The 26,660-nt window shown below is 50.4% G+C and overlaps 1 protein-coding gene across 4 annotated transcripts in view; it reads right to left on the bottom strand.

The window, feature by feature from the left end:
* TTC16 (tetratricopeptide repeat domain 16) overlaps positions 1–26,660 on the bottom strand; it is a 589,702-nt gene that overhangs the window by 326,177 nt on the left and 236,865 nt on the right. The gene's annotated exons all lie outside the window — the stretch shown is intronic.

Here is a 26,660-nt window from a genome sequence, read left to right as displayed (position 1 = left end):
ATCTGTCTCTTATACTCAGAGATGACACCTGGCGGAGGTCTTGTTATGTGTTTATCTAGGTTCCTGATCGATACTGTGACCTTATGCCCCTATTCGGCTATAAATCCATTTATTCCCTATATTGGCATAACCGTTCAAGTGCGATTTTCTGAAAAGTCATCTCTGGCCTCATACGAACAGAGCCACATTCCAGCATAACTCTCTGCCACTTCCTTTGCGACCAATTAGTGCAATGACAGAGCAGAAGTCACTATCTGATATTCCTAGATAACACTCCGAGTTCTTCAACAAGATAAAAACTCAGCAAACCTGGAAATCCCCGCTTGCTGTGTTTTGATTAGTAATGGAACTCTAATGAGCAACTGATAACTATCACTTCCTAGTGACATCTTTAATTGACGTCTTATGTCCAGCAAACTTGCGTCAAACCCGGCACCTTTCAGGTATAAATATTACCAACGTTGCCTTAAGCAATGAGCTACTGTTGCTGATGCCAGCTGCCTGCAAGACCCCGTGTTGGTAAATCTAGCACTCTGTCGCTGCAGCCTGCTGTCCCTGTGGTGGTGAAGCTGCTGATACCATTATCGCTGCTAAAGCGCGAACTATGGTGCAGTACGCTTAGGAGCTGAACAGCCGTCCCTCTGCGAAGACATCCAGCAGATTCCAGCTGCCCGCGGACGCTGTCCCCCCTCCTTCCTCGACGCGCTGAAGAGAGCCGCTGCCTTTCTCCTGCAGAGAAATCCAGCTCCGGCGTTTCCGGTCTACCCTTGCGGGTGACTGGGATATCGAGAGTGACCCCTGAAGGAGATACCAATCCTCCATCATTCTATTCAGAGGTATGGTGTTGACTAAACCCTTAGACGAGAATTCTTGAAACAAACCTTGGCAAAACCAACTTAACTTAAAGCTACTTACTTACTCCCCTTCCACGTGTTAGGCTTAGGTCAGGCACACTGGGGTAGGCTTAGTTAGAAGCACCAGTTGAGTATGTTAGCCTAATGTATATATGACTGTATATATGTTTTATTACTTTTAAACCATTGTATGGCTAAGAAACCATATCAATGCTTTTACAGTTCTATTTCGCAATACTTATCTTACTGTACGTACTTTTTATCATAACAAGTCTTGCAATTGTGGCAATACATTTCTCTTGTACGAGAAGAAAGACTGTTCAATAAATGTTAACCTTTTATTGACAAACGCCCGTCTCTCTATTCTCTACATCTCGTGAAAGTAAACTGCACTAGACTGACTGAGTGAAATACATGTCTATTGTTTCACACGACCCTAGAGATTGACTCTTGATCTGAGGAGCAAAGTTGTCATGTTGCACGGTTGTTGGAAAACTGAATCCCTTCTTGTCTGTGCCAGGGAATCTGATCACTTCCCATGCAGAGAAGAAAGTTTCCAGTGACCTCTGAGCTAGTTGGTAACACAACCCAATTAAGTTTAGCATAGTCAGTGGAGGCCTGGAATATCCGCAGTTCCACGTCGATACTACTGTTTATGTTATTCCAATGCGCAGGGCCTAGTGGGAAACTAGGAACTACACTACAGTCTCTTATATTCGGAGGTGGAACCTGGCGGACCTGTCTCTTATACTCAGATGTGGAACCTGGCGGGCCTAACTCATACTCAGAGCTCGAACCTGTGGGTCCATCTCTTATATTCAGAGGTGGATTCTGGCGGGTCTGTCTCTTGTATTCAGAGGTGAAACCTGTGGGTCTGTCGGTTATACTCCGAGGTGGAACCAGTGGGTCTCTATAGTCGGAAGGGGCACCTCGCTACTGGACAACGGAGAAACAGTTGCCCTCATCCTTCTTGGCCGCCTTCGACACAGTCTGTCACAACACCCTCATACAACGCCTCAGCAACATCGGAATACAAGGAAAAGCGTTGGACTGGATCATCTCGTTCCTCGCCGGAAGAACCCAGAGAGTCCGCCTCCCCCCATTCAAATCAGAGGCCACCGAAGTCATCTGCGGCGTACCACAAGGATCATCACTCAGTCCCACCCTCTTCAATGTGTACATGAGTCCTCTCGCATCCATCGCGCGACAACATAACCTCAACATCATCTCCTACGCCGACGACGCCCAGCTGATCCTCTCCCTCGCCAAAGATCCTAACACCGCCAAAACCAATCTACACGAAGGAATGAAAGAAGTAGCCGAATGGATGAAGAACAGTCGTTTAAAACTGAACTCGGACAAAACGGAAGTCCTCGTCTTAGGATCATCCCCCTCTGCATGGGACGACTCATGGTGGCCACCGGCTCTGGGCACAGCACCCACACCTACGGATCACGCGCGTAACCTGGACTTCATCCTAGACTCCTTCCTATCGATGAGCAGACAAGTCAACGCCGTCTCATCATCATGCTTCAACATCCTACGAATGCTCAAAAGGATCTTCCGCTGGATCCCCACCGAAACAAGAAAGACAGTCACCCACGCACTAGTCACTAGCCAACTAGATTATGGAAACACCCTCTACGCCGGAACCACAGCCAAACTACAGAACAAACTCCAACGCATCCAAAACGCCTCAGCCAGACTCATACTGGACATCCCCCGTCAAGCTCACATTTCCGGTCACCTGAAAGATCTCCACTGGCTCCCCGTCAACAAAAGAATAACGTTCCGTCTCCTCACCCACGCACACAAGGCCCTCTACGTCCTAGGACCCGAATGCCTCAACAAACGACTATCCTTCTACACACCCACCCTCCAACTCCGTTCATCCAATCAAGCCCTCGCCACAATCCCGCGCATCAATAGATCCACCATGGGAGGAAGATCCTTCTCCTACTTAGCGGCCAAGACCTGGAATTCTCTCCCCACTCACCTCCGCCTCACACAGAACCACCTCTCCTTCAGAAAGCAGCTTAAAACCTGGCTATTCGATAAATGACACACCCACCCTCACTCAAGCGCCTTGAAGAGTAGTGCGCTATACAAATTACTGAACTTGAACTATACTAGGAGGTGGCACCTGGCAGGCCTGTCTCTTATACTCAGATGTGGAACCTGTGGGTCTGTCTCTTTTATTCGGAGGTGGAACCTGGTGAATCTGTCTCTTATACTCATAGGTGGAACCTGGGGGGAGGGCTGTCTCTTGTACTAGAATGCGGAACCTGATGGGCCTGTCTCCTATACTCAGGGACAGAACCCAGCGGGTCTGTCTCTTATACTCAGAGGCCTGTTTCTAAAACTCAGAGGAGGAACCCAGTGGATCTGTCTCTTACACTCAGAGGCAGAACTTGGCGGACCTGTTTCTTATCATCAGTGGCAAAACCTGGTGGGCCTGTCTCCTATACTCAGAGATGGAACCTGTGGGGCCTGTGTCCTATACTCACAGGCAGAACCTGGCGGGTCTGTCTCCTGTACTTAGAGGCGGAACCTGGCAGGCCTGTCTCTTATATTCAGAGGCGGAACCGTGCGGGCCTGTCTCCTATACTCAGCGGCAAAACCTGGTGAGCCTGCCTCCTATACTCAGAGACGGAACCTGGCAGGCCTGTCCCTTATACTCAGAGGCGGAACCTGGTGGGTCTCTCTCTTATACTCAGAGGAAGAATCCCGGGGGAACCCGGTGGGCCTGTCTCCTGTACTCGGAGATGGAACCGGGCGGGCTGTCTTCTTTTCTCAGAGGTGGAACCTGGTGGGCATGTCTCTTATACTGAGACGCAGAACCCAGCAGGTCTGTCTCTTGTACTTGGAGGTGGAACTTGTGGACCTGTGGGTCTGTCTCTTATATTCAGAGGCGGAACCTGGTGTGCCTGTCTCCTATACTCTGAGATGGAACTCATGCGCCTGTGTCTTATATTCAAAGGTGGAAGCTGTGGGTTTGTGTATTATATACGGAGGTAGAACCTGGTGGGTCTGTATCTTATACTCGGAGGCAGAACCTAGTGGGTCTCTCTCTTATACTCAAAGGTAGCACCTGGCGGGTCTGTATCTTATACTCGAAGGTTGCACCTGGCTGGCTGTCTCTTAGACTCAGAGGCAGAACCTAGTGGGTCTGTCTCTTATACTCAGAGGCACAACTTGCGGGGGGGGCTGTGTCTCTAATACTCAGAGGTGGAACCCAGTGGATCTGTCTCTTATACTCAGCGGCAAAACCTAGTGGGCCTGTCTCCTATACTCAGAGGCGGAACCTGGGGGCGTGTCTCCTATACTCAAAGGCGGAACCTGAGGGGCCTGTCTCCTATACTCAAAGGCGGAACCTGAGGGGCCTGTCTCCTATACTCAAAGGCGGAACCTGAGGGGCCTGTCTCCTATACTCAAAGGCGGAACCTGAGGGGCCTGTCTCCTATACTCAGAGGCGGAACCTGGGGGGGGCCTGTCTCATATAGTCAGAGACAGAACCTAAGGGGCCTGTCTCCTATTCTCAGAGGCGGAACCTGGGGGCCTGTCTCCTATACTCAGAGGCGGAACCTGAGGGGCCTGTCTCCTATACTCAAAGGCAGAACATGGCAGTTCTGTCTCCTGTACTTAGAGGGGGAACCTGTCTTTTATACTCAGAACCAGAACCTAGTGGGTCTGTCTCTTATACGCAGAGGGGGAACCCGGCGGGTCTGTCTCTTGTACTCTGAGGCGGAAGGAACCCAGTGGATCTGTCTCTTATACTCAGAGCTGGAACCTGTGGGTCTGTCTCTTATATTCAGAGGTGGATTCTGGAGGGCCTGTCTGTTATACTCAGAGGTGGCACCTGGCGTGTCTGTATCTTATACTCGGAGGTGGCACCTGGCTGGCTGTCTCTTATACTCAGAGGCAGAACCTAGTGGGTCTGTCTCTTAGACTCAGAGGCAGAACCCAGCGGGTGTGTCTCTTATACTCAGTGGCAAAACCTGGTGGGACTGTCTCATATACTCATAGGCGGAACCTGGGGGCGTGTCTCCTATACTCAGAGGCGGAACCTGGGGGCCTGTCTCCTATACTCAGAGGCGGAACCTGAGGGGCCTGTCTCCTATTCTCAGAGGCGGAACCTGGGGGGGGCCTGTCTCCTGTACTCAGAGACGGAACCTGAGGGGCCTGTCTCCTATACTCAGAGGCGGAACCTGGGGGGGCCTGTCTCCTATACTCAGAGACGGAACCTGGGGGCGTATCTCCTATACTCAGAGGCGGAACCTGGGGTGCCTGTCTCCTATTCTCAGAGGCGGAACCTGGGGTGCCTGTCTCCTATTCTCAGAGGCGGAACCTGGGGTGCCTGTCTCCTATTCTCAGAGGCGGAACCTGGGGGGGCCTGTCTCCTATACTCAGAGACGGAACCTGGGGGCGTGTCTCCTATACTCAGAGGCGGAACCTGGGGGCGTGTCTCCTATACTCAGAGGCGGAACCTGGGGGGGCCTGTCTCCTATACTCAGAGACGGAACCTGGGGGCGTGTCTCTTATACTCAGAGGCGGAACCTGGGGGCGTGTCTCCTATACTCAGAGACGGAACCTGGGGGCGTGTCTCTTATACTCAGAGAGGGAACCTGGCGGGTTAGTCTCTCATTCTCAGAGGCAGAACCCAGTGGATCTGTCTCTTATACTCAGTGGCAAAACCTGGTGGGCCTGTCTCCTATACTCAGAGGCGGAACCTGGGGAGGCCTGTCTCCTATACTCAGAGGCGGAACCTGGGGGCCTGTCTCCTATACTCAGAGGCGGAACCTGGGGGCGTGTCTCCTATACTCAGAGGCGGAACCTGGGGGCGTGTCTCCTATACTCAGAGGCGGAACCTGGGGGGCCTGTCTCCTATACTCAGAGGCGGAACCTGGGGGCCTGTCTCCTATACTCAGAGGCGGAACCTGGGGGCGTGTCTCCTATACTCAGAGGCGGAACCTGGGGGCGTGTCTCCTATACTCAGAGGCGGAACCTGGGGGGGCTGTCTCCTATTCTCAGAGGCGGAACCTGAGGGGCCTGTCTCCTATTCTCAGAGACGGAACCTGGGGGCCTGTCTCCTATATTCAGAGACGGAACCTGGGGGGCTGTGTCCTATACTCAGAGGCGGAACCTGGGGGCGTGTCTCCTATACTCAGAGGCGGAACCTGGGGGGGGGCCTGTCTCATATAGTCAGAGACAGAACCTAAGGGGCCTGTCTCCTATACTCAGAGACGGAACCTGGGGGGGCCTGTCTCCTATACTCAGAGACGGAACCTGGGGGGGCCTGTCTCCTATACTCAGAGGCGGAACCTGGGGGGGCCTGTCTCCTATACTCAAAGGCGGAACATGGCAGTTCTGTCTCCTGTAATTAGAGGAGGAACCTGGGGGCCTGTCTCTTATACTCAGAGCCAGAACCTAGTGGGTCTGTCTCTTATACTTAGCGGGGTTGCCAGTGGGTCTGTCTCTTATACTCAGCGGGGTTGCCAGTGGGTCTGTCTCTTATACTCAGCGGGGTTGCCAGTGGGTCTGTCTCTTATACTCAGAGGTTGAACCTATTTATTCTATTTAAAGTGGTCAAGTCCACTGCTGCTAATGAGACCCAAAAGGCCCACGCCTGTCCTCTCGGTCTAGAAATGCCTCCAACCTTGAAGCGTCCAGCACTCCGGCCACCAGGACCTAATACTTGTTACCACTGGGAAGGGCCTTCAGCGTGCCTTGCTTTGGAAGGGGATCCTGCCCGCCCTTGATGTCAGAATCGTTTATTTAGAAGCTCTCAACTACTTGTTCAGCTCCTTTCCTTTCGAAAGACACTACATGTTATTTGCCGTGGCGTGGAAGCATTCCCAGGACGCACTAGCTGCCAAGGTGCAGCTAAACATCCATCCAACATCTTATAAGACAATCTTCTTGACTACAGTGAATCCACCTCCTTTGTGAATGCACAACTAGATGTGAGCTTCCCACCATTTGTTTCCAATTATCTTTTTATTGTAACATGACACAAATTGTGGCGGCACATCATGAAACTTACCGGCATCATTATGGGTGGCAGCACTTCTACCTCGAACATTACTCCTGGGCCATGCAGGGCCGTCACCCTTCTCGTTACCAGGAACACTGGCAGCATCAAATTGTTTCTGCTTGAGCAAAGGCGCGCACGGACTGCCCCTAAATACATTCCATTTGTCCCAGATTTTTCCCCATTTTTTCGGGGAGCCTCTTTGCATATAAACCATTTTCTCCGCCACCATGCACCAGTCCATGTCTTTTTTCCTGTATCGCAATAGAGTCGGGGAAGAGGTCCCCCAATGACGCGCTATGTTTCTTTTGGCCAGCATAAAGCCCAGAGTTACCCAGGTTTGGCCTGCCCTCCCTAGATCTGTGTCCTCTCGCACATTCAGAAGGCACCTCTTAGGCGATATCCGGAGCAATTCTCCCACCACCCCGACATACACTCAACCACTGCCTGCCAATAGAGCGGAGTCTCTCGACATTACCATATAATATGGAAGGATGGTCCTGTCTCTCCGCCCTACGACCCATCTTCACAAGTGTGGTGCGTGAAATGTATGTTCTATGTATATTTTGATTTGGACTAGTCGAAACGGGCCTTTATCACTACCTCACTCAGCGAGGCCAGTGCCTCTGGCCATTCCTCCTCCTGCAAGCCTGGGATGTCCACACTCCAGCGATCCCTTAACACTACGAGTGAGTTGGGTAAGTTGTTGATTCGCTTTTTATACGTTCGTGGATCACTTTTTGCAAGAGATGTTCCTCGAGGAGCCTACCCTCCAGAGACGACGACTTCGGGGGGAATTCAGTTCCGCTGGGCACTGCCGCCTGTACAGCATGACGGTTCTTCAGATATCGGAAATATTCCATCTTGGCCAGATCATGTTTTCTGTAGGTTTTCGAAGGAGATCATTCCACCACTTGTGTATAGATCACCCAATCTGGAAATTCCGATTAAATCCCATTGAGTGAAACTCTTTCTAATGCTTGCTGTCCCAAGTTGCTGTACTCGCCAGAGTGTTGTAGCTTTGGTGAATGTATTCTTCCATCCTAATTTGGAGAGAGTCTCGTGCCATCGACGAATCGTCACAGCTGTGGGACCCTTGAGCATGAGTCTTCGTGGGTCAGTAGATAGTGCATGAAGATACCCTATCCATCTGGTACACTGGTTCTGGTGACGGCTGGTGAACCCATTGATGGACGGTTGCAATCTGAGCTGCCCTACAGTACATCTGGATATGAGGCAATGCGATACCACCATTGTACCCTCCACGGGTCAGTTTATTAAGTGCAATCTTTGGTGGGCCCCCATCTCACAGCAGCAAGCGCACCTCACTATTTATTGAGGTGAAATTTGAGTCTTGAACCAAAAAGGGCGTGTTCCGCAGTACATATAAAAAAGTTTTTTTTAAACAGTGCCGCCCTGCCAAGAGGTGAAAGCGGAAGGGCTTGCCAGTGGCGGACATCACCCCTGAGTCTATGAGGGGGCAGGAGACTGCAGGCATGGAACCGGTCCTTGTCAGATGTGATAAAGATACACAATTAATGGGGACCATCCATGACCACCTGTGTCTCACAGGTCAGCGATATTTTTGGCAGTGTACCACATAAGGCAAACACAACTGATTTGGTCAAGTTAATGGTATACCCAGAATATCGACCAAATGTACAGAAAATGTTTAGTATTCTGATTATGGAGGACTTGGGGACGCAACATATATGAGCATACGCGACCACTCGCAATGAGAAACCTGACCTCCCGGCGTTGAAAATCTCGCTGGGAGGTTTATTTTTCACGCTCGCGATCAGCCACTTGATGTGGCCGATCGTGAACGAGGAAAAAGTCTCGCCGGGATGTCATTTTGCTCGCTCGCGGTCGCCAACTTGACGTTGAGGACCGCGAGCAAGCAAAAAATGACAGCAGCACTACTGCTACGCTACGTTATGCTACGCGTGTTTGCACTGTGCTACATGTAATTCGCGTAGTGCAAAGTAGCGCAAACTTCGCAAACTACGCGAGCGTAGCGTAGTTCTTCGCCCAGGGTTACTCATTTCTCGAGCCTATCATTCAACAATTTATCCAAACAATAAATAGCCATGATTTTAAGCAGTAACACAATGTTGAGTTTCTGTTGTTCAAGCTGGCTAGCAGTATAGATGGCGACGTTTCGACCCCAAGAAAAATGTAGGCTGTTGTATCCCTTACGCCGGGTCTTCCTCAGGACAGAGGAGATAGTGAAGGGAAAGGGAGTAACCATGTGTTGACTGTCAATGAAGGCTAATGACAGAGAAGGGCGCGTAGGGTCCTGAATTAAGAGGGCGAGAACCAGCACTTCATAGCTGGGCCCTACCGGATTACTTGGCTGGACATGACCTAGTTAATGTAATCTGAGCTATTTAAAAGATGGTGGGCATAATGGTCCCTGCTTCCGAGTGAATGTGGGCTAAAGTGTAAAGGCCGCAATGCTCCTGGTTTCTTTTCCGTTCACAAACGCGGTTGAAGGCTCTATTTAACAGCTGGCTTGGAGCTCCGGTTTCGCAAGTCAAGAACGGAGACATCAGAGACGCAACGGGAAAGAAACCAGGAGTATTGCGGCCTCCTAGGGCGCCAGCACCATTGTCTCCTAGATTACAAGCACCATCATTTCCAGGATCACCAACATCATCATCTTCTAGAGGACAAGCAGATCTTAGAGGTGCAACTGCAGCGCCAGCATCATCATCTCCTAGAGTGCCAGAACCATCACCTCCTAGACCACCAGCATCATCATCTCTTATAGTGCCAGAACCATCACCTCCTAGAGCACCATCATTTCCTAGAGCACCAGCATCATCATCTCCTACAGTGCCAGCATCATCATCATCTCCATGAGCTGCAGCATCGTCATCTCAGTGAGCACCAGCACCATCATCTCCTACAGCACTAGCATCATCACCTCCTAGAGCATAGCAGGTCCAGACGTGCAACCAGAGTGCCATCACCATATTCTCCTAGAGGACGTCAGAACTTAGAGGTGGGACAAGAACGCCAGCATTATCATCATCTTCTCGAGAATGTTAGATCTTAAAGCGCACTAGGAACCTGCAGGTCTTGGCAGGGTAAAGCAAATTAAGAGCCCACAGGAGTTGGCAAGGAGAAGGGCTTCAGGTCTAGGCAGGGGAAAGGATGCTAGGAGCCTGCGGGTCATGGCACGATGTTTGTCTCCAGGTCTTGGAGGGAGCTCAGAGCACCCAATTCTTGGCAAGGAGCTGGGCGCTAGGTTCCCCCAGATCTTGGCAGGGTAAAGGGGGTAGGAGGTAGGTGCCAGGAGGCTTTGGTAGGGCAAAGGGGGTAGTAGCCCATAGTTCTTGGCAGAGTGAATGATGCTATGAGCCCGCTGGCCTTGGAAAGCCTTGGCAGGGAGAAGGGCAATAGGAGACCACAGGTCGACAGTGAGAAGGAGGCTCGGAGTCCGCAGGTCTGACAGGGAAATGGATGCTAGGAGCCCGCAGGGCTTTGTCAAGGAGAAAGTCTCCGAGTCTTGGCAGGGAAGGGCACTAGCAGCCTGCAGGGCTTGGCATGGTGAAGGGCACTAGCAGCCTGCAGGGCTTGGCATGGTGTAGAGCTCAAGGAGCCTGCAGGGCTTAGTATGGTGAAGGGCTCCAGGAGCCTGCAGGGCTTGGCATGGTGAAGGGCAGTGGAGCCTGCAGGGCTTAGTATGGTGAAGGGCACAAGGAGCCTGCAGGGCTTAGTATGGTGAAGGGCACAAGGAGCCTGCAGGGCTTGGCATGGTGTAGGGCTCAAGGAGCCTGCAGGGCTTAGTATGGTGAAGGGCACAAGGAGCCTGCAGGGCTTGGCATGGTGAAGGGCTCAAGGAGCCTGCAGGGCTTGGCATGGTGAAGGGCTCCAGGAGCCTGCAGGGCTTGGCATGGTGAAGGGCTCAAGGAGCCTGCAGGGCTTAGTATGGTGAAGGGCTCCAGGAGCCTGCAGGGCTTGGCATGGTGAAGGGCTCCAGGAGCCTGCAGGGCTTGGCATGGTGAAGGGCTCCAGGAGCCTGCAGGGCTTGGCATGGTGAAGGGCTCAAGGAGCCTGCAGGGCTTAGTATGGTGAAGGGCACAAGGAGCCTGCAGGGCTTGGCATGGTGAAGGGCTCAAGGAGCCTGCAGGGCTTGGCATGGTGAAGGGCTCCAGGAGCCTGCAGGGCTTGGCATGGTGAAGGGCAGTGGAGCCTGCAGGGCTTGGCATGGTGAAGGGCTCAAGGAGCCTGCAGGGCTTGGCATGGTGAAGGGCTCCAGGAGCCTGCAGGGCTTGGCATGGTGAAGGGCAGTGGAGCCTGTAGGGCTTAGTATGGTGAAGGGCACAAGGAGCCTGCAGGGCTTGGCATGGTGAAGGGCTCAAGGAGCCTGCAGGGCTTGGCATGGTGAAGGGCTCCAGGAGCCTGCAGGGCTTGGCATGGTGAAGGGCTCAAGGAGCCTGCAGGGCTTAGTATGGTGAAGGGCTCCAGGAGCCTGCAGGGCTTGGCATGGTGTAGGGCTCAAGGAGCCTGCAGGGCTTAGTATGGTGAAGGGCACAAGGAGCCTGCAGGGCTTGGCATGGTGAAGGGCTCAAGGAGCCTGCAGGGCTTGGCATGGTGAAGGGCTCCAGGAGCCTGCAGGGCTTGGCATGGTGAAGGGCAGTGGAGCCTGCAGGGCTTGGCATGGTGAAGGGCTCAAGGAGCCTGCAGGGCTTGGCATGGTGAAGGGCTCCAGGAGCCTGCAGGGCTTGGCATGGTGAAGGGCAGTGGAGCCTGTAGGGCTTGGCATGGTGAAGGGCACTAGCAGCCTGCAGGGCTTGGCATGGTGAAGGGCACTAGCAGCCTGCAGGGATTGGCATGGTGAAGGGCTCAAGGAGCCTGCAGGGCTTGGCATGGTGAAGGGCACTAGCAGCCTGCAGGGCTTGGCATGGTGTAGAGCTCAAGGAGCCTGCAGGGCTTAGTATGGTGAAGGGCACAAGGAGCCTGCAGGGCTTGGCATGGTGTAGGGCTCAAGGAGCCTGCAGGGCTTAGTATGGTGAAGGGCACAAGGAGCCTGCAGGGCTTGGCATGATGAAGGGCACTTGGAGCCCGCAGGGCTTGGCAGGGAGATGGATGCCAGGAGCCTGCAGGTCTTCACAGAGAGAAGGATGCTGGGAGCCCACAGATCTTAGCAGGTGTTGGCAGGGTGAATGATGGTAGAAGCGGTCAGGTGTTCACAGGGAGAAGGGCACTAGGAGCCCGCAGGTCTCGGCAGGGAGGAGAGCGCTAGAAGCTCGCATGTCTTGGCAGGGAGAAGGGCCCTAGGAGCCCGCAGGTCTTAGCAGGTGTTTGTAGGGTGAAGGGGGCTCAGAACCCGTAGGTCCTGGCAGGGAGAGGACACTAGGAGCTTGCAGGTCTTGGCAAGGAGAAGGGCGCTAGGAGCTCGCAGGTCTTGGCAGGGAGAGGGGCGCTAAGAGCTCGCAGGTCTTGGCAGGGTGAAGGGCACTAGGAGCTCGCATGTCGGCAGGGAGAAGGATGCTAGGAGCTCGCAGGTCTTAGCAGGGAGAGGGGCGCTAAAAGCTCGCAGGTCTTGGCAGGGTGAAGGGCACTAGGAGCTCGCAGGTCTTGGCAGGGTGAAGGACGCTAGGAGCTCGAAGGTCTTGGCAGGGTGAAGGACGCTAGGAGCTCTCAGGTCTTGGCAGGGTGAAGGGCACTAGGAGCTCGCAGGTCTTGGCAGGGAGAAGGGCGCTAGAAGCTCGAAGGTCTTGGCAGAGTGAAGGGCACTAGGAGCTCTCAGGTCTTGGCAAGGAGGAGGACGCTAGGAGCTCGCAGGTCTTGGCAGGGTGAAAGGCACTAGGAGCTCGCAGGTCTTGGCAGGGAGAAGGACGCTAGGAGCTCGAAGGTGTTGGCAGGGTGAAGGACGCTAGGAGCTCTCAGGTCTTGGCAGGGTGAAGGGCGCTAGGAGCTCTCAGGTCTTGGCAGGGTGAAGGACGCTAGGAGCTCGCAGGTCTTGGCAGGGTGAAGGGCACTAGGAGCTCGCAGGTCGTGGCAGGGAGAAGGACGCTAGGAGCTCGCAGGTCTTGGCAAGGAGAAGGGCGCTAGGAGTCCGCAGGTCTTAGCAGGTGTTTGCAGGGTGAAGGAGGCTAGGAGCTCTCAGGTCTTGGCAGGGTGAAGGGCACTAGGAGCTCGCAGGTCTTGGCAGGGAGAAGGGCGCTAGAAGCTCGAAGGTCTTGGCAGAGTAAAGGGCACTAGGAGCTCTCAGGTCTTGGCAAGGAGAAGGACGCTAGGAGCTCGCAGGTCTTGGCAGGGAGAAGGACGCTAGGAGCTCGAAGGTATTGGCAGGGTGAAGGGCGCTAGGAGCTCTCAGGTCTTGGCAGGGAGAAGGACGCTAGGAGCTCGCAGGTCTTGGCAAGGAGAAGGACGCTAGGAGCTCGAAGGTATTGGCAGGGTGAAGGGCACTAGGAGCTCGCAGGTCTTGGCAGGGAGAAGGACGCTAGGAGCTCGAAGGTATTGGCAGGGTGAAGGGCGTTAGGAGCTCTCAGGTCTTGGCAGGGTGAAGGACGCTAGGAGCTCGCAGGTCTTGGCAGGGTGAAGGACGCTAGGAGCTCGCAGGTCTTGGCAGGGAGAGGGGCGCTAAAAGCTCGCAGGTCTTGGCAGGGTGAAGGGCACGAGGAGCTCGCAGGTCTTGGCAGGGTGAAGGACGCTAGGAGCTCGCAGGTCTTGGCAAGGAGAAGGGCGCTAGGAGTCCGCAGGTCTTAGCAGGTGTTTGCAGGGTGAAGGAGGCTCAGAGCCCATAGGTCGGGCAGGGAGAAGGGCACTAGGAGCGCGCAGCTCTTGGCAGGGTGAAGGGGGTAGGAGCCTGCAGGTCTTGGCAAGGTGGACGATACACAGGAGTTATTAAACCCTAGCAGGTCTTGACAGGGGAGAAGGGTAATAGCAGCCCACAGGTCTCAGGAGGGAGAAGGGAGCTAGAAGCCCCCAAGACTTGGCAGCCAGAAGCATACTAGGAGCCCAAAGGTCTGCGGAGGGCGTGAAAAGAAGAAAGCCACGAGGCGTCCGCTGATGTTGGAAGGAAGAACAAAGTAGGGTGTCCACAGGTCTTGACAGGGGGAAGGGCTCCAGGTCTTGGCATGGAGAAGGATGCTGTGTGTCTACAGGTCTTGGCAGGGAAAAGGAGGCAGCATGTCTACAGGTCTTGGCAGGGAGAAGGAGGCAGCATGTCTGCAGTTCTTGGCCAGCAGAAGGAGGCAGTGTGTCTGCAGGTCTTGGTTGGGAGAAGGAGGCAGCATGTCTACAGGTCTTGGCAGGGAGTAGGAGGCAGTGTGTCTACAGGTCTTGGCAGGGAGAAGGAGGCAGCATATCTACAGGTCTTGGCAGACAGAAAGAGGCAGCATGTCTACAGGTCTTGGCAGGCAGATGAAGGCAGCATGTCTACGGGTCTTGGCAGGGAGTAGGAGGCAGTGTGTCTACAGGTCTTGGCAGGGAGAAGGAGGCAGCATGTCTACAGGTCTTGGCAGGGAGAAGGAGGCAGCGTGTCTAGTATATAGGTTGTCACCATTTATATAGTGAACATATACATTTGATTTTGAAATCCACATAATTTTTTGAAATTGCTGAAATGTTGTATTGTTATACATGATTCTTTGATTTAACACACAACATTCATCACACAGTGCTCCTTTCTATTGTTGTAAGGATGATGATCTGATTCATGATATAATATAGTGAATCTTGTAAATAAGTGTTTTGAGTAATTTGTTCTGAGACATTTTAGTCCACAGCTGTGCTCCACGTAGGAAGTGGATTGTCACTTCCTCCATTTTGTATTTCATATTTCTTTAGGGACAAGGGCCTGATCCCTTACCAAAACGTAGATGCACGCTAAAGTTGTTTACCTTATCTTTATAATCTGATTATTTTTCAAACAATTGTGAAAGGAAAGATGTGCTGGGTCACTCTAGGTATGGTTAATTAGTTACGCAGGGCCCACTTGTGAACTAGCACCCACCCAAAAATGTCCTGGAAGGACATAGCTGATTTGACAACCAATCAGGCTGAGACTAAAGCTTATACCAATGATGAGGCAGAATCAATGTATTCTTTAGTTAAAGAAGTTCGAGATTTCAGTTCATCCAGAGGTAAAACGACACAACAATTACGACAGCTTGAATATTTACTCAAGAAGGAGGCAAACCAGCGTCTTCACGCCACTACTCTAATAGAATACCATAAAGTTAAGAGAATTCCAAGGGGTTTGCATATCGCTTTAAGACCGATTCTTTTTAAATTCAACAAAGCGTTTATGTCTTGTTGGTACGCGATATTAAATAAATGTTCTTTGGATTTGATTCTTTTAATTATTGAGGAAATATCTTCTATTTTGTCTGAACTATCGAATGACATAAATAAACTGAAGGACGATATCTCTCAAAAAATGGACAATGAAGATTGGAACAAAGTGTTAGAAGACATAAATAGGAATCTTGATGCTCATGCTAAAGAAGTCCATGAACGTAAAATTCGCAAATTTTGAAGGGACACCATCGATTATAAATTAGACGAGGTATACACTTGGGCGGAGGCCTATGAACAGAAGAGGTTTTTTAAAAAACCAGGAGCAACCTCCTCTGAAGAGATTGTAGTAACTGATCAAGATTTAACAGTACAACGCCCAAAAGCAATGGTACCTCAAGAACAATCTACCGCACCTCAACTAGAAACAGCAACCTCGTCAGGCGTTCAGTAGCCTTTTTTAGTGGAAGGTTTAGCATCCAAATCACCACCGGACAAAACTCAAGTACCCACCGAAAGCGCAACCGCAGGGGAAAAAAACAACAAAAAAAGCAACAGAAACTGCCAGACCCCAGAGGAATCTGAAGAAATAGGTTCTCTAGTAATGAATATCTCGCAAAGGGTTTTGAGTAAAGAAGAAATGAGAATTCTAAACAAAGAGATTCCTTTTGTCCCTACTTACACATCAAATGAATTGGAAACGAAGTATCAATATTTAAATTCATGCGCAGGCTGCGGCTTAGATGGTTTTTTCTACCATGCCACCTTCTAAAGAACAAACTAAGGAATCAAACATTTTTCGTCCAAAGAGCAAATTCATGACACCGATCACGCATAAACCACTTGACACTTTTGAACTCTTAGTGAAAAAAGATTTGAAGGACATTGAATACAACAAACCAGAGCGTTCCAATCTAACACACAAAGAACTCCGTATTCTTAATGCCTTACGTCAAGAAAGGCCAATCACTTTTCAACCGGCTGATAAGGGTGGAGCCCTGGTTGTTCTTGATACTGAATACTACAACTCACAGGTTGACTTGCACGTACAGGATGAGGAAACATATATCCTTCTACAACATGACCCAACGAGTGAAATGTTAATTATGACAGCTGCTGTAACCGCAGGCACCATTGATGAAAATACTGGTAAAGTCTTAGTGAATTCCACACCTAAGGTCCCACATATCGATATTCTCCCAAAGATGCCTAAACGCAGAGTGAAGCCACCATTTCGACCTATAGTTGCAGGATGCAATTCAATCCGTGAGTCTATTGGCTATTATCTCGATCGCTACTTGCAACCATTGGTACAATCCTGGTGGACCTACGTTAAGGACACTACTGACTGTCCATTACAACTGGAAAAAGTTCGCAAAGTCTTTGATGAAGAGGTGCTGCTTTGCACCATTGACGTGGTTGCCTTACATACATCGATAGCTCCCAATGAGGGCTTGGAGGCAGTGGAATGGAGGTTACTGGCCTCCCCCTTCAGTACAGACATGAGCATCCTTCTACTACAGTTATTGCATTTTTCTTTATACCATAGTTATTTCACTTGGCAAAACAAATTTTATTTGCAGAAGACGGGCACATCAATGGGCTTTCCCGGGGCTCCCTCATATGCCAATACTTTTATGGTTGAACACAACTTTATTTTGAACAACCCTAAGTGGATAGATAACGCAGTAGTATTTCTGAGTTATATAGACAATATTCTTGTCGTGTGGAAAGGATCTAGGATACTTCTAAAAAAATGCATTACTGAACTTAACACACATAATCCCAGGATTCAATTCACACATGAGATTCATAACACAAAGATTCACTTTCTGGACACTGAAATCTGTAAAACAGATATTGGTCTCACGACACCTGTTTATAGGAAACCTACAGATGTTAATAATGCGCTTCATTTCTCAAGTGCTCACCCGTATTCCTTGAAGCAACATCTACCAATCTCTCAACTTATGAGGATCAAGAGGATTACATCTGATCCTGAAACATGTGCAAATTTGATGTAGGACCAACTGTCGAGGTACAAGGTTAGGGGTTACCCTGACCAGACTTTGCTTAATGCTGAACAACAAGTTGCTTTAAGAACTAGAGAGGACCTACTAAAGCCAGCAGCACAGCAGGCAAAAAATCGAGAAGTACTCGTTCTTAAACATTCAAATCAAGCGTCTCGTATTAAAGCTATTATAAGAAAACGCTGAGAGATTATAGACCAAGAACCCAACTTCGTCAATCTGTTCCTAGGTCCCCCGTTATTTGCACACACCAGACCTAAAAACCTGCGAGAGCTATTAAAATCCAATGAAAAAATCAAAAAACAGGCCACCAAGGGAATGAGGAAATGCTATAACTGTGGACAGTGTGGCAATCTAATTTTGGGTGATGTTTTCACACACCCACATGCGGGCAACATTTTTAAACTACGCCACACTTCAGATTGTAATACTGAGAAGGTAATTCATCCCATCAAGTGCTCATGTGGACTGGTCTACGTGGGGAGAACAAGCCGCAAAGTCAAAACACAAATGATTGAGCAGACGAGTAGAATCCGTAACAAAAACACCAACTCTTCACTCGTCACTCATTGGTTGCAGGCTTCGAACACTATCCCTCAACTCACGTTTACCATCTTAGAACAAGTAGCATTGAGTTCAGGCATAGACATAAATGTCGCTTTGGCACGTAGGGAGACTCATTGGATAAAAACACTGGGCACAATCATACCGGGGGGGGGGCTCAATGATCATTATGAATTATTGTGTTTCCTATGAGGATAGACTGTTAGCATATTGATACTCTTGTAAAGGATTTGAACTCATTTCCCACAACTTTATACCTTTTACCAAAGTATCTTTTCTCACTCATCTCATTTGGACACATTTCCTCGCATCACACATAATAACTTAGTATTTGTTATACTATTCTGATATTTGGAATACCGTACACTTTTACCTCTCATACCCCATTATTTTTTTAGCGCTAAAACTGTTTTAGCCTCTCTCAGATTGTTCGTTTTAGGCCTTGATTTGACGGTGACAACGATTCTTTTTCGAGCACATGACTGGGTTTCCACTATGTACACTCGAATGTCAGTTTGGGTAACTTTTAGATAATTCTTTCCGCTTTTTCTCGATTCTTTGGGCAAGTCCGCACTGACTCTTTTTAGTATCTAATTTGATCCTTGTGTCCGTATGCGGCTCAATAAAGTTATCATTGATAACATAATCGTTCTAATTAAGACGCTGCCCCTTTAAGAACGAGGAGCATACCGGGTACGGTGTTCGTACCATGGCCATTGGCGTTCGTATTGAGTGAGGAGACTTCGGTGAAGCATTTCAGAATCTCTTTCATCTGGTGAGAGCTTTTTGGCGACTCCATGCACTTGGGCTAGGAATAACGGAATGCCTGATTTCTTAATTTCCACTTTCGTATTGCATTTTTTGCGTTCACAGTTGCAGCTGTAAAGATCCCTGTTGCGTATTTTAGAGACTATGCATTGAACCTTTTGGTTGTTGCACAGTTGGGTAAGATTTATTTTGCTGACTCTCTAATATAGAATGCACTATTGCGCATTCTCTGAGCTACTTAGTACTAAGGTTTATATATTACGCTTTTACAGCACCATTTTGAATTGCTCAGATAATAGCTTTCTACGCACGGATGCGTGACGTCTCCCACGATAGGATATTTTGCCTGTTAAGACTCACTTTCACATAACCACCCACCGAAGCAACTTGCATTTTTGCATGTAGACTCTTTCAGTTTCTTCAATCATTTTCTTTCAATGTCAGAGAGCACGAGTTCTTATCGAGTGGGCTAGAATTGATACCCATTCTACTTGTTTATCTTTACACAGTGTTTACGATCTTTCATTACACATAACACTATGGTACATCTCTTGCATGGCAGTGCACGAACTAGGCGGTAGATGTGACTGCTGTATAAACGTATTATACTTTTGCACCTTTAGTTTCATTTCTACCACATGCCCTTTGGGTCGCTGATCATTTTTCTTTACTCTACATCTTTTTCTTGAGTGCAAATCCTAGCTTTTTATTATATGGTTTGTATGTAAATATTTATAACACTGAGCCAATTTGGCTTTAATACGCATATTTGTTGTGTTGTAGACTCCTGAGGAAGATTCACCTGACTCAATCAAGTTACATTTCAATTACTTTTTTTCCCCTGAAGAAGGGTTCCTTTTGAACCCGAAATGCATTGAGATTGTCTTTGTTAATGCATTGTATATAGGTTGTCACCATTTATATAGTGAACATATACATTTGATTTTGAAATCCACATCATTTAAAAAATTGCTTAAATGTTCTATTGTTGTACATGATTCTTTGATTTAACACACAACATTCATCACACAGTGCTCATTTCTATTGTTGTAAGGATGATGATCTGATTCATGATATTATATAATGAATCTTGTAAATAAGTGTTTTGAGTAATTTGTTCTGAGACATTTTAGTCCACAGCTGTGCTCCACGTAGGAAGTGGATTGTCACTTCCTCCATTTTGTAAGGGAGAAGGAGGCAGCATGTCTGCAGGTCTTGGCAGGCAGAAGGAGGCAGCATGTCTACAGGTCTTGGCAGGGAGAAGGAGGCAGCGTGTCTGCAGGTCTTGGCAGGGAGAAGGAGGCAGCGTGTCTGCAGGTCTTGGCAGGCAGAAGGAGGCAGCATGTCTGCAGGTCTTGGCAGGGAGAAGGAGACAGTGTGTCTACAGGTCTTGGCAGGTAGAAGGAGGCAGCGTGTCTGCAGGTCTCGGCTGGGAGAAGGAGGCAGCATGTGTACAGGTCTTGGCAGGGAGAAGGAGGCAGCGGGTCAACAGGTCTTGGCAGACAGAAAGAGGCAGCATGTCTGCAGGTCTTGGCAGGGAGAAGGAGGCAGCGTGTCCACAGGTCTTGGTAGGGAGAAGGAGGCAGCATGTCTGCAGGTCTTGGCAGACAGAAGGAGGCAGCATGTCTACAGGTCTTGGCAGGGAGAAGGAGGCAGCGTGTCTACAGGTCTTGGCAGGGAGAAGGAGGCAGCATGTGTACAGGTCTTGGCAGGGAGAAGGAGGCACCATGTCTGCAGGTCTTGGCAGGCAAAAGGAGGCAGCGTGTCTACAGGTCTTGGCAGGGAGAAGGAGGCAGCGTGTCTGCAGGTCTTGGCAGACAGAAGGAGGCAGCGTGTCTGCAGGTCTTGGTTGGGAGAAGGAGGCAGCATGTGTACAGGTCTTGGCAGGGAGAAGGAGGCAGCGTGACTACAGGTCTTGGCAAGGAGAAGGAGGCAGCGTGTCTGCAGGTCTTGGCAGGCAGGGGGGTATCATAAATGCACGCTCACTGGAAAGACATTGTCGTTGTTGTATTTACTTTATTCGATGGAAAATTAATCATAAAAGTATACAGTTTATACAATACATAAAAAAATAAAAGAGTAGGGACATAACACTCGTGTATATACAAACATCCTCCTATACTACTCAGTTTAAATTATCTAAAATCAAGCTCAAGGCTTGTTACATAAAAACCATAAAAAACAATTCATGTCATAATACTGTCCGTCAGTTAGGTTAAATGGGTGGAACGCTTGGCCCTCCTAGTGCGGGTCTGCCATGCACTACCCAGAAATTTGGCTACCGCACACACCACAGCAGTAGAAGATGTGTCAGTACGAAGGACCCGTAGGGCCATTTTGTGACATCTAAGGCCCAGCCCCATGCATAAAGGTTTTAACCATATTTTCCTAGCAACCCTATAAGCCGGGCAGGCAAACAAAAAGTGCGCTACTGACTCATTAGGGGCTGCACAGCCGGGGCATGATTTAGGGAGAACACCTTCACTTTTCCACCAAGAAGAAAAGTCATTCACCGGCAAAGTCCCATGCCTGAATTTGAGGTAAAGTGCTTTGTCCAAGGGTTTCTCAATAAAGTCAAGGAAGGGTTCCAACTTCCTTATCCATTTGATCTCCAAAAATCGCTGGGAGAGGGGCCCCCCTTCACTCCTGCGTATGGTCGTCTCCTGTATCCAGTCCCAATAGAGTTTCTTAATCACTGCCTTAGGGGGCGGTGTTTGGCTCAACCATGTTTCGCCTAGGCCCAGTTGCACAACCAGCTGTCTCAGGTTGCACAGCCACTTGATTTTGTTACCTGTATTGAGCAAGATAAGTTCATCTAGAACTGCAGCATAATTATGTAGCTCTTGGGTCCTTCTTAGTCGCACCCAAAAAAGTAGTGGGCACAAACGTACTTTATCTTTAAGGGTGCACCTACCTAGGTCTAGCCGCAGCGGGATTAACGGGGTGGAGACTGGGAGGGCCACCAGATCTCGCATGAATTTATTTTCCGATGTGGCTAACTCCGTTATGTTCTCAAACCCCCATAGCTCAGAGCCGTATAGAGCTGCCGATAATACTTGGCCATCATATATTGCTAGGGTCGGGCCACAGGTTTACTAATCGACTCCCGCTGTTCCCTTAATACCACCCCTGAGACTCTTTTGTGGTTTAATAACATTTTGGCCAAGTGATCTTTCCATTTCATCCGGCTATTTACCCTGACTCCCAGGTAGTCAAAAGAATCAACCAGCTCCAAGGGGACACCATTGACCAAAATGTTGTTCCTAAATCTCTTGGATGGTGAAATGGCCATAAGCTTTGTTTTAGAGGTGTTGATGGTGAGGCCTCTATCAATGCAAAACTCACTAAAGCGGTCCAGGAGTTTTTGGAGACCTATGGGGGATTTGAAGATCAAGATGGTGTCATCCGCGAAGAGTAGAGTAGGTGTTTTTTCCCCCGCTAGGGATGGTGCATCTGCCACTTCCTCCCTCAAGTGATCCACCACACCATTCACAAAGATGGAGAAAAGGGTCGGCGCCATAACGCATCCCTGGCGGACTCTACTCCTCACGGGCACCCTCTCTGTCAGTTGCCCCTGGGTGCCCCATCTGATCCTCGCATAGTTCCCTTCATGGAGCTTCACAATGAATCCCAAAAGAGACTTTGGGAATCCCATCTTCTCCAGGATGTCCCACAGCCTTGCCCGTGGGACCAGGTCGAACGCCGTTTTGAGATCTATGAATGCCAAATAAAGGCTACCCTTGTTGATGGTCACGGCCTTCCAATAGATCGCAAAAAAGCGGAAGACCTGGTCCATTGTGCCCACCTTCTGGCGAAACCCTGCTTGGAAGTGGGAGAGAACGTGTTCCTCTTCCATCCAGACACCCACCCTAGAAATGATGACCCTGCCAACCACCTTCTGGATCACGTCAATCAGACTGATCGGTCTGTAATTGGCAGGGTCATCTCTAGGGCCCTTTTTGTAGACTGTTACCACCTCTGCTCCCTTCCATAAATCTGGCACGGGTACACCTTGGCGATCAAATTCATTATTACGGCAATAAGTCTGGCCCAGACATTGTCAATCTGCATCCGATACGGGCCCCCAACCTACAATTACAAGTGTACAGCAAATCCCGGTATCATCCACTAGAGTTGAGAGTGCCCAGATTCAGCCATGTCACAATGTAGCAGCCTGCCTGCCTGCCGAAGAAAACGGGTGAGTGTGTGGCAGAAATCCATGAGCAGCCCACCGATCCCTCCAATCCTACAAATCATATGCAGGGGGGTCATCTAAAAGGAAATGAGGAGGCACCGAGGAGGTACCCAGCTCAGGGGAAAGAAGCCCAAAATCACTGATCAGAGCAAACAGAGAGAGCCACCTCAAGCAGATTCGCCAATCGCTGACACCGTGACCGAGGAAGACGCAGAATCTTGCTTTGCCTCTCTTCACCTCGCCTCTCACCGGCTTGCCGCTTCCGCCAGTTTCTCGCTGTTCCCTGCCCGCGGACCTGCCGAGCTTTTGCCTTCTGCGTTAGCCGGCGTGGAGCGGTGGCTGAACTTGCGGGTCGTGCGGCTGCGGCTGCGGCTGAGTCGAACGCTGAACGCTGAGCCATGGGAGGGAGAGGCTGCAGCTGCGGCTCCGGCTCTGCAGCTTCTCAACTCCCGTAACTCTTGCAACCTGTGATAGGCAACCGGACTCGGACCCGGCGCTTTCCTACAACCCACACAGCATCACACAGCATCACACACCCAGATTGCCAGTCCTCTTCACCTGCCGCCCTGTTGCCCTGTCGCCCAGCACCATTAATATCACCCCAGTCTACCTAGCGCTTGGACTCCTTGCCTCAACGGGAGAGAGCTCGGGAGAGAGCTAGGGTGGCGGCGTGTGCTAGGTTGCAGCACCTACGCCGCCAGCCGTGTTTTGTTGAAACCGGGTCCGGGGCCTCTCCGCGACCAAAAATCTGAGAGCCAGAGGTAGCTTCCGCGCCTCCGCGCCTCTGCGCCGATAAACTGTGAAGTAGCCGCATAGGGTCCAGCGCCCGGAGCTCACGTCCACGGACCACGGAGCACAGCGCTGTACCAGAGTGGAGTACGGCGAGTTGTGGGGGGCTGTGCAGCAGAAATAGTGACATACTGTGCAGCATGGACAATTTTACTGAACACTGAGCATCGCGAGCCGTGCTGCCTATTGGGACCCGGAGTATTAGGGCACTTTGGAACACCTGGGGCTAGGAGCCTGGAGCATCTGGAGTGTATTGGAGTGTCTGGAGTGTCTGGAGTCTATCTGTGCAGCCAGTGCGGGCGGTAAGTTGCAGTGGCGAGCGCGGCCGCCAGTAGAGGCGGTCGCTAAGTAAGAGCCGAGGGTGCGGACCAAGGGGTTGCTTGACTAGGTCTCCCAGCCCGCGGCCACCCTGTGTGCACCGCTTGCCTGCCTCCCTCTCCCCCCGTAAAGACCCTGACCAGTACAGCTCGCGTGGAGAGCCAGTAATACTAACCAGAAACACTAACCAGACTTACACAAGTAATATACGGCCCCCACAGGTGTGATATCCTGACAAGTAAGCACACAAGAAAACGAGAAAACGAACTTCAGCTCCTAGAGCCCCAGTTCACGGTGCTTTAAAGATGTCGCTCAAAAGGATCAAGTCCAGCTCAGAGGTGGAGGGGGCAGAGGTGAACCCTGAGAACACGGCACAAAGAAGAGTAACTAGAAGTATTAGCACCCAAAAATCTCAGGACCCAGTCTCGGGCAATTCCCTCCCACAGGGACTCATTACCCAATTCTTCCAGGCCCCCAGTGGACCGACAGCCCCGATAGCCTCGGACACGAGACAAACAGGTCCTGAGGGCAGTGCCAAACCGGGGACGCCAAAGGCCAACCAAGATCAAATTGGCTGCTACTCCAGAGAGCCTGCCAATGCCTATACCGAAAAAATCGGAAGCCCGGAGGCACGGCCCCAACCTGTCGCCATAGTGAAGAGCCCGTTAAGGATCATAGCTGATGTTCACACGAGTTCCACTGAGGGGGCAAACGTGGAGGCAAACGTGGAGGCAGGCGTTGCAAAGCAAAACACGGCTACTGCACCCTCTCCCCCAAAGAGCACTGGGATGCGACCAAGCACAACGGTGACACCCGGTTAATAACGAAGTCGACCACTCCGGGTACGGTCGCGCTAACGTCATCGTTCCTACAAAAATTAGAACAGTCTATAGAACGCACACTTGAAGATACACCCATAAACTCAGTTAGAATTAATGCCAGGAGAACAGTGCAGATGGAGGAATGGAGCCCCCTGGGCCTGACACAACACCAAGACTCTATCGATGAAGTCACGGTCAAAGATTTAAACCTGACCGTAATAAGAGAAGTTCAAGACATGGCCCTATGGCAGTCCACGAAGATGGAGGTTCAAGTCGATCTCCTGCATTCAATTGCCCAGCACCTGGTGCGTCAAGATGATAAATCAGTAAAGCTAGAAGCTCTGTTTGAAGCTCACGAGGTTAATATGAATTCCTGTGCCGCCATTATATAAAAATGGGCAAGTCTACCCGAAGTTCTAAAAGACATGCTCGCACTAGCCAAGGGCTTGGGTGAGAGGCCCCCTCAAGTAGAGGCGGCATAAAAGCTACCAGCCCTGACGAAAGTGTATGATGAAAAGAACGACCATTGCATCGCGGTTATCAGCCCACCAAAAGCTCTACTGGTAGGGCCACGCAGTAATCACAGCCTGGTAGAACAAGGGAGCGGGGAACTTGATGTCTAGGACCCCGACACCGAAAGTGACGACTCAACCGCCAGCATACCTCTCCCGGAGAAGGTCAAAGGCGCACCGGTTAGCGTAAATGCTCCGCTCTCGAGGAGAGCCAAAAAAAACTAAAGAAACAACTAAAGAAATCTAAAGTAAAAGCAGGATCATATCTCTAGCCACAATAACCTCTGGCGCCACCGCTACTGAAAGTAGCCTTAAACCACCCTTTCCCATCTTCATACCTAAACACGCACCTAAGACCGACAAGCCAAGCGACGCACCGCTCTTTCCACGCGAGGCCCTTAGACATCTAATCCCTCACCCGGAGGAACAACCCAACGTGGAGGCGCAACCAAGGTTCTCACAGGTGGTAACCGGTGGACAATCCAGCACCAACGGCCCAACTGGTTGGGCATTTCAACGTAAGACAGAAACAAACCTTTCACCACACCAGGGGGCGCAGATGCGACCACCCAGCCTGGTAGGCTTACCTACTGAGGCTCCAGGCAGTCAGCAGCCAGGAGTTACATACAAAAACCTCCCACACCAGAATGTAATCAATGAAGAGTGGCAAGGACCGCCAAGAGAGGTAGAACTCCCAATCGTGGCGTCAGACAGACTGCGGCCAGGAGACTCCCATAAAAACCCGCCACATCCAAATCATCAGAGGCCCACGTCCCTGGGAGAAGGGGTACAACGGCGCTCCACCGAATATAAAAATCCTCCAGAAATATACGAGCTGCTGTTTACCCCCAGATTTATAGCTATAGGCGCCTTTGACATCCTGAACAGGTCAAACATTGTACGACTCTTCGGCCACATAGATTCTCTGGTACATATCACCTCGGCGATGATCGAACGGGTGATGTTCAAGAGCCTGGAGACAGACACCCACGGTGACTCCACCATAGTCGGATTTGTGAATCAACAAGCTCAACAAGCTGTCCTCAATGAAGTAACACAACTGGCAGAATGAGGCATAGAAGTCACCGCCCCCAAGGCACCAAAATACCCGCATGTCCTCAGGCAGCACTACGGCCTTCAAGAACCTATCTCTGTTCTCAAAGGCACAAAATCCATCAGTCCAGACGGGGGATTGAAATCAGGGAGGCCAAGATCCCCGCTAAAAATAAAAATCCTGCTAAAAGAAAAGCAGCGCAGAGTGCAGCGGCCTCAGCAAGGACTGGCTCACTCACACGGAGGACACATGGAGACAGGGCTCCTAACCCCGCCCATATCCATGAAAACGGAGCACGCGTATATCCATTAAGGGGCCAAGATCGCAAGTTAACCATCATTTCATGGAACATCGCGGGGCTAAACAATATCCGCAGGGATACGACCACTCTTGTTTATCTTGCTCATGGGGATATAAAATGCATCCAGGAGACCTGGGCGAGGTCAACGACCCCAATAGCTGGTTTTT

Source organism: Lissotriton vulgaris, chromosome 5 (assembly GCF_964263255.1).
Source record: "Lissotriton vulgaris chromosome 5, aLisVul1.2, whole genome shotgun sequence".
Lineage (NCBI taxonomy): Eukaryota > Metazoa > Chordata > Amphibia > Caudata > Salamandridae > Lissotriton > Lissotriton vulgaris.
Note: the sequence above shows the minus strand (reverse complement) of the source record. Positions and strands in the feature narration are given on the sequence as shown.